This window comes from Pantherophis guttatus, chromosome 5, assembly GCF_059756535.1.
Source record: "Pantherophis guttatus breed Tessera chromosome 5, ASM5975653v1, whole genome shotgun sequence".
Lineage (NCBI taxonomy): Eukaryota > Metazoa > Chordata > Lepidosauria > Squamata > Colubridae > Pantherophis > Pantherophis guttatus.
Genome location: NC_142067.1, coordinates 120,260,755 through 120,280,434, shown reverse-complemented (window position 1 = coordinate 120,280,434; position 19,680 = coordinate 120,260,755).

The window sequence follows — 19,680 nt, the reverse complement described above, 5'->3', positions numbered from 1 at the left end:
GAAGGAAGGAAGGAAGGAAGGAAGGAAGGAAGGAAGGACTTGTGATATTCTCATAAATATCTTTAATAATTATTCAGAGTTACTGGGGATGCATTATTAAATTTATTTTCCCTCAGTTTAGGTGAACGAATAAAGACAAATCCTTCTAATGCAGGTATCTGTATGCCTTTACTTCAAGAAACCAGTAGCATATGCATTCATACAAAAAGAAATAAATATTTGCTGAAAAACATCGAAAGTTTGATTCCACAATGCATTTTTTTTAAAAAAACGGAGAATAATATGAATGTTGTCCATCGTTTTCACTGTACAACACAAGCACAGTTAATTAACAACTGATATTTCACGCTTAACAAAGCCTCCAATAACGGTTAGGAAAATTGTTTCATTTACAGTCGACTGGATATATTTAGAAAGCATAATGTTCACTAACTTTTTGGCATTTTCCTAATTTCTTGCATTCTGCACCATTTGCGTGGCTGATAAGGAGGGTGAGGATGGTGACAGCAAGACAATCCAAATCCTCCAAAAAACTGGAATGATACAGGATGACCCTGAGAAGCACCATATCATTCCAAAAAGTGTTTTAATTATCCAAGGGAATTGAAAAGTGGCTGTCACTCAGTTATAGTTTACTTGGCAAAGAACTGGAATTATTTATATAATCAATTTCAAACTGGCTTCCTTCCAGTAGGGAATTGCGAGACATTGTGACGGCAACTTTCTAATGACCTCTAATGACCTCACTCATGGTGTCTTCTAACAGGGATGAAACTTTCTCCTGGTAGACCAATCAATGAAATTAGCGGATCCTGATTGTAAAGGTGTCATTGCGCTTAAGAAATCTTGTCAGTCAAACTTGCTTGTTTGCTCAGGATCTATGAAATCTGAACCGGAAGCTTGCTCGATCCAATAAACAGGCCATTTTTTATTTATTTTTTGTTACAGAAATCAAGTTTCTACTATTAATAGAAAAATGAAAGAAAAAAAAAATAACCCGTGTGGAGTAGAAGTTAAGTTGCTTCCTGCAATAAATATCAGCCCCTTCAAAAAATAAGGTGATTGATAAAAGGCACAACAAATAAAGGTAGATAAAACTGTTACATTTATATTGTACGTGATTTTGGAATTTGTTTTTCGGTAACCAATTAAATATATATTGACTTCTTTTTCATATTCTGTGGCCTTCTCAGTTATCATAGGCAACAATGTCTCTAATTCCTAAACTAGAAAGCAAGCCCAATTCATTTGAACCTTCACTGATATATCTTTTTTCCCTTCCTTCCTTCCTTCCTTCCTTCCTTCCTTCCTTCCTTCCTTCCTTCCTTCCTTCCTCCTCCTCCTCCTCCTCCTCCTCCTCCTCCTCCTCCTCCTCCTCCTCCTCCTCCTCCTCCTCCTTCTCTTGTATAGACTGCACCAGTGGAGGCTAAACCAATTTCGTTGTATACATGATGTATACATGATGTACAATGACAATAAAGGCTTTGAACTTTGAACTTTGAACCTTCTTCTTCTTCTTCTTCTTCTTCTTCTTCTTCTTCTTCTTCTTCTTCTTCTTCTTCTTCTTCTTCTTCTTCTTCTTCTTCTCCTCCTCCTCCTCCTCCTCCTCCTCCTCCTCCTCCTCCTCCTCCTCCTCCTCCTCCTCCTCCTCCTCCTCCTCCTCCTCTTTTATGGACTGCACCAGTGGAGGCTAAACCAATTTCATTGTATACATGATGTATACATGATGTACAATGACAATAAAGGCTTTGAACTTTGAACTTTCTTCTTCTTCTTCTTCTTCTTCTTCTTCTTCTTCTTCTTCTTCTTCTTCTTCTTCTTCTTCTTCTTCTTCTTCTTCTTCTTCTCCTCCTCCTCCTCCTCCTCCTCCTCCTCCTCCTCCTCCTCCTCCTCCTCCTCCTCCTCTTTTATGGACTGCACCAGTGGAGGCTAAACCAATTTCATTGTATACATGATGTATACATGATCTACAATGACAATAAAGGCTTTGAACTTTGAACTTTCTTCTTCTTCTTCTTCTTCTTCTTCTTCTTCTTCTTCTTCTTCTTCTTCTTCTTCTTCTTCTTCTTCTTCTTCTTCTTCTTCTTCTCCTCATCCTCCTCCTCCTTCTCCTTCTCCTCCTCCTCCTTCTTTTCCCCCTCCTCCTCCTCCTCCTCCTCTTCTCCTTCTTCTCCTCCTCCTCCTCTTCCTCCTCCTCCTCCTTCTCCTCCTCCTCCTTCTCCCCCTCTCCTTCCTCCTCCACACTATGTCAATTCTAAAGGTCCTTTGGATACAATCTGTACCTGAAACAAAGAGAAACAATCTAACATGAAAAGTTTTTTTAGTTGCAATTGTTTTTTTCCAAATCTGATCTCATAAAATAGAAGGACATTGAGGGCAATTTCCATGCATGCACATGCATAGGTGGGTTGGTGGTTGCGTGTCTAAGTGTGTTTTTCTCAAAGTTTCATTAGATTTGTTAACTGCATCATATATTTCTACAGACTGGATTACATAATGATTGAGGCAGACACATTAAAAGAAAATTACCTATATGTTATAAAAAGGGACAAGAAACAAAAAGAACAAAGGCATTTTTATTGAGAATTCTCTTCTGTAAAATAAATGGCCTGATAGTTGTAACATTCAGAAGTGGCTTTTAGAAAGCATGTAACTAATTTATTTATAGAAAATCCATTCAGGCTGAGCTGTGCTGTAAGGGGAATGAAAGATTAATTGTATTTTTTTTATGATTAACCAAATCAAAGAAAAAAACATTGACTCAGCTCCCTTTTTTCCCAGTTTATTAGGAATCCTTGGGCAGAACTATTACAATGTTTAAATTTCAAACAAAAATAATAATAATAAACACTCTTCTTAGCTTTATTCTTCGTACACATTTGACTCATTATGCATTTCCATGGAAATGGATTCTTGAGTAGAGTAAAAATGGTTTCTGAAAAGATTTGTCCAACTCAAGAGTCCATAAAGCATATTTAGCCTGCATCAAGGTACAATTCACAATAGGTCAGATTTGTTCAGTTCCTGTACATGTAGGAGCAGAGGTGGGCGTCGCATAAAGAGCCTTGGTAGTACAGTGGTCTAAAGCACCCTGTTATTAAGACCAGCTGCCTGCAATTACTGCTGGTTCGAATCTCTCCAAGGCTCAAGGTTGACTCAGCCTTCCATCCTTTCTAAGGTAGGTAAATTGAGGATCCAGATTGTGGGGGCAATAAGCTGACTTTGTATAAATATACAAAAGGATGAAGGCTATTGCTTAACGCATTGTAAGCAGCCCTGAGTCTCCGGAGAAGGGCGGCATATAAATCCAAAGACAAAATCATTGCAAAAATAACAGAGTGTGCTGAAATGGACAGATTGACGCTGGAACTCCAGGAAAAGGAAGAAAGCGAATACTATCTTGTATGGCACCAATGGTATCAATGGCTGGAAAGGAAAATCAGCAAAAATGTAGAGGACAGAAATTAGGGTAAAGACTTGCATAAGGAGATGAACTCATAAATAATGTAAACTTGTAGTATAAGGTTATAACATTGGAATCAGATATTTAATAATTACTCTTTATTAAACTATATAAGCTCAATGACATATATTCTATTGATGACAAAAACATATATGTAAAATGTTAGGTGGGTTTGTAGGTGGTGGGTTTTTTGTTTGTCTTTGTATTGTATTGTATTGTCTTTATATCTGTGTTTATATTTTAATAATAAAAAAAATTAAAAAAAACAAAACAATTTTTTTTTAAAAAAATGTAACAACCGGTCCACGCAGCACTGAAAATGTGAGCGTGTGAATGCATGCGGCTTCAAAAACATGGCAATATAGCTGTGATGGCGAACCTATGGCAAATGTGCCACAGGTGGCATACAGAGCCCTCTCTGTGGGCACGTCAGCGGTCGCCCCAGCCCAGCTCTACTGTGCATGCACGTGGGCCTCCTGCCGGCCAGCTGGTCTTTGAGTCTCTGCCACACATGTGCAGGGGGTGGGGCGCATGGGGGGATGTGCATGCACGCGGCGCATGCATGGGGGTGCAGATTGGTGCAGGAAGCTTTTCAGGCCCAAAATAGGTCATGGGGGGCTCACGCAGCACTTCCACACCCTGTTTTGGCTTCCAGGTTGGTGCAGGAGGTTTTCCTAGCCAAAATGGGGCATGAGGGGGGGACGCGCGAGGCACCCCTCCTGTGCCCCATTTTGGGCCTGGAAAGCCTCTTGCACCAACCTGGAAGCCAAAACATGGCACGGAGGGGTGATGCACATTCCCCAGGGGCAGGTTGCATGCCCGGGGGTTGCTCGCAATGCATTTTGAGGGTTCTGGCACATGCAGGTGCATTTGCGTGCACACCTGCACGTTTTGGGCACTTGGCACCAAAAAGGTTAACCATCATTTTTTTTAAAAAAATTGATTTATATGCCGTCCTTCTCCGGAGACTCAGGGCAACTTACAACGCATTAAGCAATAGCCTTCTGTTGTGGCTCCGTCCTCCGAGCCTATCTTATCGGAGGAAGAAGGCTCCGAACATGAAGGAGAGGAGATGGCCAGGCCTCCCTCTCCAGGATCCTCCTCTCTGGCAATGACTCAGGTGTCTCCCAAAGGAGAAGAGATTGACCAGGAGCCAGGTGTTTCCGAGCCGTCGGATAGTGACGAAGAAACATTGTGGTTGGACCCACGCCAGCGTCGGAGAGACAAGCGTGCGCAGCAGAAAAGCTGAGTTAGAGATTAAGCTGAGTCACTGGACGACACCCCACAGGCTATAAAAGGGAGTGTAGTGGCCATTCGGACTCTGTGACGGACAAAGCTAATCTCTGGCGAGTCACTTTGCACCTTTGGACACAACGCCTATTTGCTGTGGATTTAATTACAAACTGGACTATTCAAACTGTGTGTATTTTTGTCTGTGTTATTGGACTAAAAGTTCTTGGCAGGCAGCCACGGAGTTGCTGCCAAGTTCCTTATCACTGACGTTGAGTGTTTGAAGAGTTTATTTAACCCTCGGCTGGCTGGTTGGGTGCATGTGTGGGACGGGGACAGAACACCTTCATACTTTTGTATATTTATACAAAGTCAGCTTATTGCCCCCACAAACTGGGTCCTCATTTTACCTACCTTAGAAAGGATGGAAAGCTGAGTCAACCTTGAGCTTGGTGAGATTCGAACTTACAGTAATTGCAGACAGCTGGTGTTAATCACAATGCTTTTAGTCTGCTGAGCCACCAGGCCCTTATCACTGCAATATAGGATGGGATAGTGCCAGGGAGGGTGGGCAGGTGGGCTGGCTCACCTGCTGGTCGCAACTGCCAGTTTGCCTGAACTGATCTGAACCAGCAGCAGTCCACCTCTGCGTAGGACTGATTGGGGAAAAAAACGAATTAAAGAAGTAATAGGTAAATGAATCAGTCAATAGGCAGACATCAGACATAAAACAGAATGCTTCTCTTTCATAAGTCCATTTAAATTCCCATCTGTGATTTACAGCGACTTCATCTCATCACCCAGGCATCACAGAAGTGATAGAAAACATGTCCCATTTATTATTTAGGCACAACTAGCCATTAGATGCTAGTGAGGGCTTATGACTTTATTTTACTGGATCTAGAAGTCTGGGATGAACATCCTTCAAATAGATTGGGAGTATGAATGGGCATCCTGTGGACATGGATAAGCCTCCAAGTGGCCTCAACAACTCTCCAAAAAAGGAGGCCAATGACCAGCTGTCTGCAAGGAATATAAATCCTTCTATTCCCCACCATCCAGCCAGAATTGAAGAAGCTTCTTGGATGAGAAGCGAAACATCTTCAAAGAAAAAAATAACATGAAAGTCCAGTTGCCTCCTGAAAAAGCACCTTTGAGACTACTGAACCATAGTTATGCCAAAGTAACAGTAGAAAGAATAGGGTGTATGACAACTCACCACTGTTGTGACCTAGGCTTACTGAGTCATTAAAACACACAAGTAGTCCCAGAAACCTCTTTTTTTGCAACAGCTGTGAATTACCTTCATTCACAGCTGAGTCCCAATTAGTTGCACAAAGTCCTTTGGGAGAAGTCCTTCAGGGTAATCACCAACCTTTATCTCCCTTGACACGCTGCCAAAGACCTACTTGGCAAAGCCACATGGAGTCCAGAATCAAACAGAGATGCCGACTGGGAACAGAATTAACAACGTTGCTTTCCTGCAAAGGTCCCACGAGCCTTTGCTCCTCTTTTAAGCCTTGTGTGTGTGTGGGGGGCAATCATCTCCAGGCCTTACTCCTGAGTCATCCCTTTTGTTTTAACTGTTCTTGCCTTCTGGCAGCTCTGCGCATGCGCACACTAGGAACAGGCTTCTTCTGTTTCTCTGCCTCTCTGCTGTTCAACTCTGGAGGCTCCGGACTCCATGCATAAATCCCAGATGGCCCTGGCCCCATCTCTGCCTCCGACACAGAGCCATCATCTGGGCCTTCCCCAGACTCCAGGACTGGCCCATGTTCCTCCCCAGCCTCCTCACTGTCTGACTCCGCTGCCAGCTATGCAAGCTTCTGGCTGACCACAACAACCACAGCCAACTCACTGCGGGACAATTTGCCACAGAAGAGTTACACAACAGTCATTCAGTATGGTACAGGGTCCATTATCCAGAATGGTATAGGATCTCCTGCCTGAGTAGAGGTTGGACTAGAAAACCTCCAAGATCCCTTCCAATTCTGCTATCCTGTAAGGATAAAAGCCCCTTTTAAATATCTAAACAAAACTGGATTGTTGGACAATGCACATGAGTATTCGACGTGATTTTCCTTTTCTGCTGATGCGGAAGCCATAATAGTTCCATTTGAGACTATGACTTTCGTTATATATTCCAGAGATGTATTTATGGTGACACTTAAATAAGACTTTTGGTAAGAAGTAACAGTGCTTTTTCTAGCTCTTTGAAGAGGCGTTTATGCATGGACTAGGAAATAACATCCTGACAAAGCTTTTTTTTTTTCTCCCTGACAAATTTGAAAGAAAAATAACAACCACTTCATAGAGGGTGGAGAGTGAAATGACATAAAATCAACAAAAGGAACTCTCGCGCTCTTCTTCATTTCATATGTAGCATTAATAAAACTTTATAACAACATACATTTTCAAAAGCAAAGCATAGAAAGAGCCAGTTGCATTACTGACAGGCCTTAATCTGTTTCCAATATTCTGTAATCCACATGTATGATTTTGGAATTGTTCTTCGATATCTCTCAATCCTGTTGATGGTTTGCAGAGATCTAAGCTGTCCCTGAAAAAGTATTGAGTTGATGGCTCGTCAGATGCGTGCCCAAGAAGAGAAATCTTAAGTTAAATGTTTACAATAAGAAAATTGCAGTATGCCCCAAAATATTAATCATCAGCTCCAGGAAATAAAGATTTCTCAAACTTGCACCTATTCTTTTTCCCAGTGGCTTTATTATTTGGAAAGTGGTACAAGGAGCCACTATCAAGAGCCATCTATAAGCATATCTGGTGGTGTTATTATTATGGATAGATCCAGGATCATATTCATTCCCCATGTGACACCTCTCCTGCGCGAGCTGCACTGGCTCCCGGTGGTCTTCCGGGTGCGCTTCAAGGTGTTGGCGACCACCTTTAAAGCGCTCCATGGCTTAGGGCCGGGGTACTTACGAGACCACCTTCTGCCACCAATAGCCTCCCACCGGCCGGTTCGCTCCCACAGAGTGGGTCTCCTCAGGGTGCCGTCCGCCAGACAATGTCGGCTGGCGACCCCCAGGGGGAGATGGCGCCCACCCTCTGGAACAACCTCCCCCCAGAGTTACGTACAATAACAGACCTCCGGATTTTTCGTCGGGCCCTGAAAACCTATTTATTTCAACTAGCTGGGCTGGCTTGAGTTTAATTTTAAATTGATTTTAAATTGGGTTGTTTTAATTTACGGCCAAAATATTTAATTATTTTAATACTGTTTTTAAATTTTGTATGCTCTGTTTTTACTTTGGCTGTGCACCGCCCTGAGTCCTTTTTGGAGAAGGGCGGTATAGAAATTTAATTAATAATAATAATAATAATAATAATAATAATAATAATAATAATAATAATAATAATAATAATAATAATAATTCAGGTAAACGGAAAAACTGATATACTGACTGAAACCCAAGTACACTGTTTTCATCTAAGTCATGCCAGCTAAGGGCACTGCCGCCGATGGGTGACCTAAACTGTAACCCATACTAAGTGTTTTGTTTTGTTTTTTTAAATCAGGGCAACCGGATTTACCCAAATATGGGATGGAGCATACTGCTTCCACTTTCTCCATTCAGCCCCTTCGGAGGCAGTCACTTTCACGACAAACTATTTTTTTTTGTATGTGTGTATGTTAAATTTATATTTGCCAACAAAGAAATAAAGGGAGACTCGTGTAGAACTATTCCAAGCTATTTAGCTCTCATCAGCTAGCCATACCCTTCCCGGGTTCGAATCCAAGTAAGGGTATGACGAGCTGACGAAAGCTAAATAGCTTGAAATAGATCTATACTAGTCTCCCTTTATTTCTTTGTCGGTAAATATAAATGTTACACAAAAAATGTCACCCATACTGTTTCCAGATATTCCTGAAGCCAACTTTGAAATCTCCAATCCAGAATTCATTGGGTTGGCACCAGTGGTGAAATGTAAAATTTGTTACTACTGGTTCTGTGGGCGTGGCTTGGTGGGGGGGGTTAATATGACTGAGTGGGCATGGCCATTTTTTTTTTTTACTTTTAAAAGCATTTTTTCTACAACCTCTAAAAGTTTGTAAAAAAAATGCTTTTAAAGCCTCTGACGATCCCAGCTGAGTTGCCTGATCGGCAGAGGTTTTTTTACCTTTTAAAAACATTTTTTCTATAACCTCTTTGGCCGAAGAGGTTGTAGAAAAAATGCTTTTAAAAACTTCTGATGATCCCAGCTGAACCGTGCCATCATCAGAGGCTTTTTTTTTTTTTTTAACTTTTAAAAGCATTTTTTCGGCCAAAGAGGTTGTAGAAAAAATGCTTTTAAAAATTAAAAAAAGAGCCTCTGATGATTGTGTGGCTCAGCTGGGCAATGGGGGGGGGAGCAGAGATTTTTGCTACCAGTTCTCCGAACCACCCGCCTCCATCGCGGAGCATTTCACCCCTGGTTGGCACCCATGCTGGGGTAGCGTTCAGTCCAGACTACAGCAATTGTTGGACCTGATTGGTTGTTCCCCAGCTTCTTGGCCTTCCCATTTAGGGAGGGAAGGAGGTCAACCTTGATAGCAGTGGTGGGTTGCTCCCGGTTCTGTCCGGTTCTTGTGAACCGGTAGTAAAAACAGCGGGAGGCTCCGCCCAACCGCCTGAACATCTTAATGGACGATCTACACATGCCCAGAAGTTTCTGCACATGCAGAGAAGCAAGTGTGCACATGCGCTCCTATTGCGAACTGATAGTAAAGGTAAGTAGAACCCACCCCTGCTCAATGGGTACCTCTTGCACGGTGTATGACTATGTATGACTATTAATTCTTCCCTTTTCCTTTTTGGGGTTGTCCCTCTTCTGTAGTTCTTGTGCCTTTCCTTTGCTTGTTCTTGTTTTTCCATCTCCCATCCTTCTTATTGTGGCCTCATGGCTCAAAGCAAGTTGTTCCTTCACTCCTATATTCATTTCACTGCAGGTCTGTAGAAAATTTGTGCCGAGAAGGAACTGATGATTCAGCAGTCATCCAAGCAAAGCAGCATTACTGAAGCTTTGTAGCTCTATTTCGGTCTGCCTGTGTTGCAACTTAAAGATTTAGAATGGATGGGGAGGGGAGAAGGGAAAGGAAGCTTTGCAGTACTGTGCAAAAGGGGTGGGAAAACGCAAAGAGAAAATAAGTTTTACATAGACTTGTCATAAACGAAAAGGCTGCCTGCTGGGTGATATAAGGATTGGGTGGACTAGAGGTTCTAAAGATGGTGGGAAAATTGAGGGTCCATTGGCTTATTGGATGATGAAGAAGGAAGAAGAAGAAGAAGAAGAAGAAGAAGAAGAAGAAGAAGAAGAAGAAGAAGAAGAAGAAGAAGAAGAAGAAGAAGAAGAAGAAGAAGAAGAAGAAGCAGAAGAAGAAGAAGAAGAAGAAGAAGAAGAAGAAGAAGAAGAAGAAGAAGAAGAAGAAGCCATTAAACAACAGCAAAAACAAGCATCTGCTGACCAACAGAGAACACAACAGGATGAAATGGCCTCATAGGACAGGAAGCAAGGGATGGGTTCCAGGTGCTATAGCCAGTTGAGGCCATCAACAGATCCACTATATGTAGCAGTCCAGATCAATAAACTGCTGATCGTTTACCTGAAAGCACATAAAGTGGTTAGGATTGAAAATGGCAATCAAGTTGAAGACTATGGACAATAGTCAATAGGCAAATGTTTTAGGAGGTCTTTTTTGAAAAGTATTTTGCCAATACTCTTGTTGACATTCACTTGTTCATTTGCAATCGTTTCTATGTTTATGCCTTAAGTTTCAAAATTAAGCATCCATTTCCACCTTATTTTCAATTTACTCTTGTTCTTTTTTTACCTCTCTGGATCTGTACATCCATACATTTAAGGTTAAACTCTAAATGGTAACACAAGTACACTAAGAGAGAAAACTAGAAAGTAAAAACAACTGTGAATATATATATATATATATATATATATATATATATATATATATATATATATATATATATATATATATATATATATATATATATATATATATATATATATATATATATATATATATATATATTATTGAAGACTTATTCCTTCAACAAGTCTTCGAAGAAGACTCCAAAGATGGAGCATTGCCAATGTGCCGTACATTCAATTAATAATCACATTAGAGCTGCATTCACTAGATACTTTGCTGAATTGGGATCCATTTCCTTATTTACGGGAAAGAATAAATGATACGGTGCATTAGAATGAGGATAAAATTCTTCAATGGAGCTTATAATGTTGGAATTCAATTGGTACTTCTCATATTCACCTCCTAATCAGAGTATTATTCTTTAACTTGGAGAATCAGAGGACAACCTTGAGGGAAATGGACAAGAAACATTATGAGAACAAGGAGGGTTGAACGATTCCTGAAATCCCAGAAAACAAGACAGTTTTCAGAGGAGGCTCATCCCTGATTCCCTGGTTATAAGAAAGAAGGAAGCTAAAACAGAATTAGGCTTGCAAGGTTACCTTATTACAGTATACTTCGTAAAAAGTATAATTTTAGTCTTCCCAAGGAGTTGGGTTTTTTTATCTGCTCTACTTTGAAGGACTTACACTATCTTAACATATACAGTATATAATATGCATGTGTGGTTGTGCTCTCTCTCTCTCTCTCTCTCTCTCTCTCTCTCTCTCTCTCTCTCTCTCTCACACACACACACACACACACAAATATCTGTCTGTCTGTCTGTCTGTCAATCTATCTATCATCTATCTATCTATCTATCTATCTATCTATCTATCTATCTATCTATCTATCATCTATCTATTTATCTATCTATCTACCTACCTACCTACCTACCTATCTATCTATCTATCTATCTATCTATCTATCTATCTATCTATCTATCTATCTATCTATCTATAGTAGTGGCCAAAATTGTGAAAACCTTTTGGGAAAAGTGTATTTTTGAGGTTTGATGGCTAATAACACCACTTTTTCTTGGAGTTTCAAGATAATCCTATTCCACTGCTGGAATGGCCTGAGAATAGCCCAGACTGTAACCCAATTGAAAATCTAGGGAGCCAACTAAAGAAACTTGCTAGTCAGAAGTGACCCAGCAATAAAACCCAGTTAATGGAAGCAATCCTTCAATCTTGGTTTCACATTATAACCACTGCAGAACTGAAAGACTTGGTTCACTCCATGGGAAGACGTTGTAAGGCCATCATTCATGCTAAAGGTTACCCAACTAAGTATTAACTGACATGGTGATAATTTTTGTATATCTCATTTTTTTCTATGTGTGTCACTTTTCTTTTTTATACTGTAACTGCTATTCTAATAGCAAATTCTTCATAAAAGTTATTGCATTACATTCAATTATCTTTCCATTGATATATAATTTTATGGTACTACTACAACAAAAAAAGTGGTGTTATTAGCTAGTTTTAGAAAATAAAACTAGGGCCTGGTGGCTCAGCAGACTGATAGCACTGTGATTAACACCAGCTGTCTGCAATTACTGTAAGTTTGAATCTCCCCAGGCTCAAGGTTGACTCAGCCTTCCATCCTTTCTAAGGTAGGTAAATTGAGGACCTGGCTTGTGGGGGCAATAAGCTGACTTTGTATAAATATACAAAAGTATGAAGGCTATTGCTTAATGCACTGTAAGCCGCCCTGAGTCTCCGGAGAAGGGCGGCATATAAATCAATTTTTTTTAAAAAAAATACACTTTTCCCAAAAGGTTTCCACTATTTTGGCCACTTCTGTATCTATCTATATATTCCAGTACAGTGTAAAGCAAAATCCTGTAAAATATTATAAAGTATTGGTGAAAATATACATCAAACACACATATTAAGGGAAAACATGCAGAAAGAAATATACATTAGGAAAACTCACTTGTAACTATGTATAGGTTAGGAGAATTACCGATGCAGATACAAGACACAAGGTGTTCCAAAAGTCAGACTCCGACACAATTTGTTATACAATCTTTCTTCTAAGCACTTCTTTATCTCTCTCTCTCTCTCTCTGTATGTATGCCCATAAAATGCCCATCAAAGAACAAGAAGCAGTAGTGGGATTCTACCGGTTCTACCTGATTCGGGCGAATCAGTAGCGGCGACGGCAGGAGACTCCGCTCAGCCACCCACCCGGATATCATCACGGACACTCTGTGCAGCACAGAAGCCTCTGCACATGCACAGAGGTGGCACACACGCTCACATTTGCAAACTGGTAGCGAAGGTAAGTGAATACCACTACTGACAAGAAGCTAATGTAGAAACATGTCAAAATCAAGTTTCCAGCAGTAACGGCCAGATTGAAGAAATTTGAAACTGAGCCTTTAGCCATATAAGAACAACAGAATAACAGAACTGGAAGGAACACTGCTATCATGACATCCCTAGTCCTTCTTTTCACTAGACTAGACATACCCAATTCCTCCTCTTCTAGTCCAACCTCCTGCAAAAGCAGGAAACCCTACACCACTTCAGACAAATGGCTGTCCAATCTCTTCTTAAAAACTTCCAGTGTTGGAGCATTCACAACTTCTGCAGGCAAGTTGTTCCACTGATTAATTGTTCTAATTGTCAGGAAGTTTCTCCTTAGTTCTAAGTTGCTTCTCTCCTTGATTAGTTTCCATCCATTGCTTCTTGTCTTGCCTTCAGGTGCTTTGGAGAATAGCTTGATTCCCTCTTCTTTGTGGCAGCCCCTCAAATATTGGAACCCTGCTATCATGTCTCCCCTAGTCCTTCTTTTCTTTTTCTTTTAAAAAATAAGAGACTGAATAAAATAGTCTAAGTAGTACAGAGAATATGTTACTCAATTTTCACCGAGTCATCCAAATATATTATCAATAGAATTCCTGTAAAATCTGCTAAATTTAGTTGGATTGCCTTGTGGTTAAATACACAGAGGACTTTACAGAGAGTTTCTTGATGAAAACTGATTACTGTGATAAAGATTATGTGGCTATTTGATGAATACTCAGAAACATGAAAAGCCAAATCTTTCTAACTTATTTCCAGGGCAGTTTCATTATTTCACTTGGTGCCTCAGATTCTGTTAAACTCCCAGGATATCCTAAGGACCAAGACATTAATTTCACTATGTATTCAATGTGCTAAGCCTTTAAGTTTCCTCACTATTCTTTAGGATAAATTATTTCACCTTGTCATTCTTTCCAAAGCAGCCTTTCTCCGCATCCCCAGTTTTGTTAAGTTTCTTAAACGTTCTAGTTTACAGTTGCCAAAGTGACAATGCAGAGACTCATAAATGCTACAATGTCCTACCTGTCAATGACTACTTCAGCTTCAACCACAACAATACACGAGCACGCAATAGATACAAACTTAAAGTGAACCACTCCAAACTCGATTGCAGAAAATATGACTTCAGTAACAGAGTGGTCAATGCCTGGAATGCACTACCTGACTGTGTGGTCTCATCCCCAAACCCCCAAAACTTTAACCTTAGACTGTCTACTATTGACCTCACCCCATTCCTAAGAGGTCTGTAAGAGGCGTGTATAAGTGCACCAGCGTTGCCTACCATCCTTGTTCTAATGTTCCCTTTAATTGTATTCATTTAATGTATTCAATTTATGCTTATGCTTATATATATGATGCAATATGTACTCGACAAAATAAATAAATAAATAAAATAAAAATAAATAAAACTTTCCTCTGTGTAGCTCTTTAATACACTTTTTTGTGGTGATCTGGCAGCCAACTTTCTCACCCCTTCACGATTCTTTTCCTGCTATTAGCATGAATATTTTTTAACTAATAAGAATGTTTCAACTAAAATAATGCTTTAATGCATTCATATTTCAAATATTAATATTACATGCTCCACAGTGGAGCAGTCTGTTCTTACAGGGGCTAGAAAACGAAACGTGACATAAATCCATTTACTTAAGAATAAGCAGGGAGTTGTTAAATTATTCACAGGTTCGGATAAAATATGAAGCATAAAGATCTATCCCAAATGATTTAGTAGTTATTAATCCCTAATCAGAACTTCCAATCTTTCATTTGTGGTGTCTAATATACCTTAATGCTTACGGCATAGATGCTTAGATAATCTGGAACGTACTTCACTGAATTGTCCCTAACTTCCAGTTCTTTCATTTTTGCCATTATCTCAACCACTCTAATTCAGGGAAAAAGTGAGATTATTATAAAAGTGTACCCACATGATGAAATAGATGTAATTACTAAACAAATAAGAAATTGAAATGAAGATGGATGCAAATAGAAAATTGGGGCTGCTTGAATGCCATTCTAGATTGACTTGAAAAGGGAAACAACAAGAGAGAGGGAAAGGAGTAGAGGCAGAGGAAGGGAGAAGAGAGGAGAGGAGAGGAGAGGGAGAGATAGAAGAGAGGGAAAAGGAGAGGAAGAAAAGAGAGGGGAAAGAGGAGTAGAAGAGAGGGTCAGTAAAGGAGGAAGACGAGAGGAGTGGGGGAAGGGAAGAGGAAGTAGGAAAGAGAAGGAGAGGAAGAACGAAGCAAGTAGGAAGAGATAGAGGAAGGAAGAGAAGGGGAGGAGAAGAGGAAAAGTTGTGGTAAAATAAAGGAGGGTAAATGGTAAAAGAGCAGCCCCGAACAACCAAAAATGAAAGTTAAAAGATAAGATGAATGAAAAATGATGGATAAAAGATTGTACATTTAAATATGTTTATGAGAAATAAAAATAAAAACTTTTTGGGAAAATAATCATAATAATTCAGCTTTGGAACTTCTGTGCCGTCTTGTTACATATTTTTTTAAAAAATATTTTAAAATGTGTCTGTTTGTAAACAGAAGCTACTATTATGACATGTACAGTTTTGTTTTGCTTTCGAAACGTAGACTTTAAGCACGAAGATCCCAATGTAGCAAAACTGACTGTAAATGTGGGAACTGTTAGCGCCACCTGCTGTTCATGCCCGATAGCAGCAGTTGATAATATGATTTTTTTTAAAAAAATAAGTACAATTTCAGAAATATTAACATTGATTTTATAACTTGTTAAGGTTTGTAATAATAAAGCATGGCTGTATTTATTATAAGGTGCTATAGAAAAAAAATGAGAATAACTTTAAAAGCAGCTACTCTTGCATTATGCTAATGACCAACTTCAGTGATCTGTTAAAAAGATGTTAAGTAATCCACTTTGAAGAAAAGTTGGTTTTTAGTTATAAGCTAGGATGGTGTTTTGTGTGTGTGTGTGTGATTTCCCCAAACAAAGCACAGCTCATCAAATGCAACCAAACCTCATAGTTTTGCCTACTTCTGAGGTTGTAGATGTTCAGCAAAATTCTTTCTTAGCAATACTGTTTCCAGAGTTTTCTTCTCAGACAGCCATGAGGTTTTAAGTCCATTGCATTAAAGAAACAGGAAAGGTGGCTTTGATTCATAATTGGCATAGTGGAAATCAGTTGTAACTTTACGAACACCGCTCTTGGGCGCACACTGTTCTTAGAGCTTCCTTTTTATGTTGGAAAGCTGCTTTACGAAAATCAGCTCCCTACATCATTACTGTTTCAATGATGTCTCCTAAATTGTCTATTGGATCATTTTTCAGTTGCACAGTACCACAGCAGTGGAAGTGCTAGTACTATACTGTTAGGAGGAGGAGGAGGAGGAGTAGGAGGAAGACGACGACTGGACAAAACAAAAGTTCATTGAGAACTTTGGTCTAATGAAATTATTATTACGGAACAAATTTGGAAAGCATATAAACTGCCTTGACTTCCCAGGATCTGTCCAGGAAGTCAAGTGCTGAAGCCATCTCAAAAAAATTTTCTTTCTTTCTTTCTTTCTTTCTTTCTTTCTTTCTTTCTTTCTTTCTTTCTTTCTTTCTTTCTTTCTTTCTTTCTTTCCTTCCTTCCTTCCTTCCTTCCCTCCCTCCCTCCCTCCGTCCCTCCCTCCGTCCCTCATCCCCCCCCTCCTCCTCCTCCTCCTCCTCCTCCTCCTCCTCCTCCTCCTCCTCCTCCTTCTTCTTCTTCTAAAGCAAAATTCATTGAGGCTTTTTAAACTGCTTTATTGAAAGGAGAAAAACAACATGATGTTAGATAACTCTTGTCAACAAAATACTTTCAGTTTGAGGACCTCACTTATTTCTGAGTTTGCCTGGGAAGAGCTTTTTCCATTGTATGCATAAACACCCTCTGATGAACAGCTGATTTAACCAACATTTACCAGGCAAAGAAGGAAGCTCTTAACGTTCTCAACTAATTGTGCTTTCAAAACATTTTGCCATTTTCCCAGGCTTTGAATAGAACTTTAAATTTACTAAGAACTCTTGGCCTTCACACTCAGGCCAGTTTGTTCAATAGTAAAGAGTCTGCCTTAAAGCAAACAGAGCTTACTGTTCATGTTGAACATCTAACTGTCACTTTGGAGGAGGCACAGCTGATTTTAAAGAAATATACATTTCTGGTAAGGCTCTGGAAACATAGGTATGGATTCCCTTACAGATCACTTGGGCCAAAATGTTTTGCCTCTCCAGATTGCCAAATCATCCTGGATTTGGCTCTGAACCCAAGCAAGAATCAGTGTAGCCTTTTCAGCATGAATAGAATAACAGAGTTGGAAGGGACCTTGGAGGTCTTCTAGTCCAACCCCCTGCTTAGGCAGGAAACCCTACACCACTTCAGACAAATGGTTATCCAATCTCTTCTTAAAAACTTCCAGTGTTGGAGCATTTATAACTTCTGGAGGCAAGTTGTTCCACTGATTAATTGTTCTAACTGTCAGGAAATTTCTCCTTAGTTCTAAGTTGCTTCTCTCCTTGATTAGTTTCCATCCATTGCTTCTTGTCCTACCCTCAGGTGCTTTGGAGAATAGCTTGACTCCCTCTTCTTTGTGGCAGCCCCTGAGATATTGGAAAACTGCTATCATGTCTCCCCTAATCCTTCTTTTCATTAAACTAGACATACCCAGTTCTTGCCACTGTTCTTCATATGTTCTAACCTCCAGTCCCCTAATCATCTTTGTTGCTCTTCTCTGCACTCTTTTAGAGTCTCAACACCTTTTAAACATCATGGTGGCCAAAACTTAATGCAATGAAGGTGTCAATGATGCAGCATGTACTAGATTCCAGACCAACTTCAGGGAACATATATGAAGGATGTATTACCAGTCTATATTCCACAACTTCAGATCTTTGATCTCCTGATAGGATCTCAATTGTTTCCAGTAAAGGTCATAACAGACTCTTTTTGCTATGGATGTTATGTTGCTGTTCAGAATCCAGATTACATCCAGGAGGACTACCAGATCATAGGCAGAAAAGCCTTATGGAACACCATAACAATTTTGAATTTCAGCAACCAACATTTTTTAAAATTCATCTTCAAATAAAAGCTTCAAGTTCTCCCTCAGCTAGCTTCTTACGTTCAGGAGATAAAGAGAAGTTCCCAGGACATAGAGTTATAAATAGAAATACCTGCTCCCAAAGTCTTTGGCAAAAGATAAAATGACACATAAATCGGTTTAATACGTACATACATGCATTAATATTTAAAGCTAATGACCAGCAAAATTGAATTTACAAAAAGAGATTGGGAGAGAGTTGTGCCTTGCAAATTGAAGATAAACCAAAACTAATCATGCCTACGTAATTTTAGGGCATATCCAAAGTCATGCTTTATATACAGGACATACAAATTACATTTTCCCATAAATCTTAGTGTTGCATTAAATGACATGAAGTCAGCAACATTTACAACAAGCAATCCCATGCAGACCGAGGCTTCTGAGATTTTTTTATGGGTGTTTTCATATGCCGTTGTTATATTTTTTAGCAATGGGGCATAACATTTCAATGCATTTCTGAATTGGGGTGGTTTCCCAAAATTAAAACAAATACATTTCAGTGCTAGATGTGAGGTGTGCCATCAACCACAGCCTTGTCAAATAAATTCTTTCCTAACAATAGAAAGCACAGATTGTAATAATCAGAGAACAATTACTCCAATAATTTTCTCTTAAATCTTCCTTGTATACTAAGGAGATTTAATTGCTTGGAAGATTCCATTACGCTGGGGGGGAAAAAAATCAACAGTTCCCACTAACCTTGAGAAAAGACATAGGAACTCACAAGGTTGATCTGCCAGTCGAATGAATTTGCACAAGTAAATAAATTGCCACTTTATGAAGATTAAGATTTAAATGATAATGGGCCAAATTCAACACAGATAGAGACTGACTGGATTTTACTCAACTTGGCACAGATGCTTTGGTTCATTAAAGGCATCATTACAAGTAGTCTCATTGTTTTTAATAACTCTGCTCCCCAGCTCTTCCCAGTCTAAAGAGAAATTAGCACGCTGCACCAGCTAGTTTTCTCAATAATTTATTCTCGGGGTAATGTCCTATTAAGATTTGCCTCAGAATAATGGATTATGAGATTGGAAGGTTGAGCTTGAAAGCATTGTTTTCCTTCTCTCTTTCTCTGTCACAAAATATTCAGACACATGGAAAGAAATGTTTGTAACTACAAGGTTGTCCCAGAGGTGCGTTTTCAAAAGGCAAAATGGACTTCCTTTGTTTTTCCTTGAAGGTGTTTTGCTTCTCATCCAAGGAGCTTCTTCAATTCTGTTCACCTCCTCCTCTCCTCCCCTTCTTGCCCTTCCTACCCCTCCATAGCCCTCCTCTCCTCTCCTCTCCTCTCCTCTCCCCTTCCCTCCCCTGCCCTCCCCTCCTCTCCCCTCCCCTCTTCTCCTCTCCCCTCCTTTCCCCTCCCTCCCCTTCTCTCCTCTCCTCTCCAAAATATCTTAAATTCCAGGTGGTCCAGAAATCCAGACAATTCAAATGGGTATAAAGATTTATTGCAAGCTTAAGCTCTCTATAAGAACCTGAACTACTAATGGCCAAAGCAATTTGGCGGTAGATAAGGAATTTATTTATTTATTTATTGGTTTGATTTATATGCCGCTCTTCTCCGGAGACTCAGGGCGGCTTACAATGCGTTAAGCAATAGCCTTCATACTTTTGTATATACCTGCTTAGTAGGGCTTTCGG